We start from the raw sequence: 2500 nt of genomic DNA on the forward strand, positions 1-2500 counted from the left end.
GTTGTAGACATTGGCGTTAGATTATTAATTTTCACGTTTGAAAGGTTTAGTTTAAAAGGGTGGTTGTAGGCATTTTGTTTATTTGATTATTAATTTTCACATTTGAATGTTATAGTTTAAATAGGCGGTTTTATACATTTTTGGTAATTTGATTATTAATTTTTTTTTTCAGATTTGAATGTTATAGTTTAAAAGGATTATCGTTCGTTGATGGTTTGTGGAGTGGAATTTTGTTAAATGCCCTTTACACAAACTGGGTAGTTTGCAGACATTGAAAAAAATTGTTGAATTATAAATTTTCATATTCGAATGATCTAGTTTAAAGGGTAGGAGGGGTGGAAGGGTGTGGGGTGAAGGGTGTGTTGGGGAAACAAACGGGGTATAACTTGATGATTTATGATTACCGCTGTGTTGAATAAAAAGCTGACCCACCTGTCATCTGTAGTTAATAATAATAATAATAATAATAATGGATACTTATATAGCACACTATCCAGAAATCTGCTCTAGGTGCTTTACAAAAACGCTTTTGTTAACGTAAAACATTATATCTATGTTACATACACACACCAAAATGTGACCACACACACACACACACACACACACACACACACACACACACACACACACACTGCATACATACATTTTAACATTAGTTATAAGGTTCTCGTCTTTTTATTGGGGTTCTTGACAGTATCAGTTTCAGTAGCTCAAGGAGGCGTCACTGCGTTCAGTCAAATCCACATACGCTACACCACATCTGCCAAGCAGATGCCTGACCAGCAGCGTAACCCAACGCGCTTAGTCAGGCCTTGAGAAAAAAAAGAATAATAAAATAAAATAGATAAATGAATCCATCAAAGCAGATATTCCACTACATGCTGTTTGAAAAGTTCTGCGATTTAGTATCAAACTAGGGTAAAGGAGGAACCGCTAAACAAACCAGGAAACATGAAACTGAATACCAGAATAATTTCCATGATGTGGTTTGCATAGAACTCTATTAATTAGGGTGGGAACATTTCTTTTCAGGAAGAAAAGAAAAGGCGTGCGGGAGTTTTGTTTCTTATGCAATACTGTTTCCGTTCGGTAGTCGTTGCAATCTGTCCATGCAAAAACAAAACAAAACACACACACACACACACACACACACACACACACACACACAAAATCACACACACACACAATGTCGATACTTAGACATAAGTACTTTTCTTATGAATGGCTCGGTGATGAAAATAACATAGGCATACAAGATTTAAAAACACAAACAAGACAAAACACTGCAACAACAGACTATCGTCGATTTGTGGAATTCGAGTTGGGATCAAGAGAAATGTTTAACCACTGTAATACAAGGCAGATCCTGCTACGTCTCGTTAACTCGTTCACATGTCTCTCTGAGTGTGTATGTGTGCGTACCAGAAATATGATTGAATGGCACAGGAAACGAGTGATGAGCGCCCAATGGCAGCCGTCAGTCGGCTCTACCTGTTGTGCAAATGACTCCGTGTTTGTAAAGCGCTTAGAGCTTGGTCTCCGACCGAGGATAGACGCTGCAGAAGTATCCATATCAAATCAAATCAAATCAATTCAAAGTCAGTCCTTTTTGTCAGGTTGAGTATGTCTTTGTATGCTGGGTCTTCCTTCTTTTCTTCCTCCCTTTCATTCATTCATTCATTATTTCTTTCCCTTAATCTCTCTTTCATGCCTTCTGTCATTGATCTGCCGTGTGTATTTCTGCCTTTTTAGATTTTCTTGGGTCAAAGATGAACAGTTAAATATTCTTTCCTTCTTTCTGTCTGTCTCTCTTGTCCTCTTTCATTACTACCTGCATATCTGTCTCTTTAGATTATATATATATATATATATATATATATATATATATATATATATATATATATATATATATATATATTGTGTGTGTGTGTGTGTGTGTGTGTGTGTGTGTGTGTGTGTAAGATAAACCATTCACTATCCTTTCTTTCTTTCTGTCTTTCTTGTCCTCTTTCATTTCTATCTGCATATCTGTCTCTTTAGATTATATATATATATATATATATATATATATATATATATATATATATATATATATATGTATGTATGTATGTATATATATATGTGTTTGTGTGTGTGTGTGTGTGTGTGTGTGTGTGTGTGTGTGTGTGTGTGTGTGTGTGTGTGTGTAAAAGAATTGAAATGGTGGGAATTGAAAGCTGCAAAGTTCATATAATGGGAACTGAGGTCTCTTGCGTGTGTGTGTGTGTGTGTGTGTGTGTGTGTGTGTGTGTGTGTGTGTGTGTGTAAAAGAATTGAAATGGTGGGAATTGAAAGCTGCAAAGTTCATATAACGGGAACTGAGGTCTCGTGTGTGTGTGTGTGTGTGTGTGTGTGTGTGTGTGTGTGTGTGTGTGTAAGATAAACAAATCACTATTCTTTCTTTCTTTCTTTCTGTCTTTCTTGTCTTCGTTCATGTCTATCTGCATATCTGCCTCTTTAC

Source organism: Babylonia areolata, chromosome 33 (genome assembly GCF_041734735.1).
Source record: "Babylonia areolata isolate BAREFJ2019XMU chromosome 33, ASM4173473v1, whole genome shotgun sequence".
Lineage (NCBI taxonomy): Eukaryota > Metazoa > Mollusca > Gastropoda > Neogastropoda > Buccinidae > Babylonia > Babylonia areolata.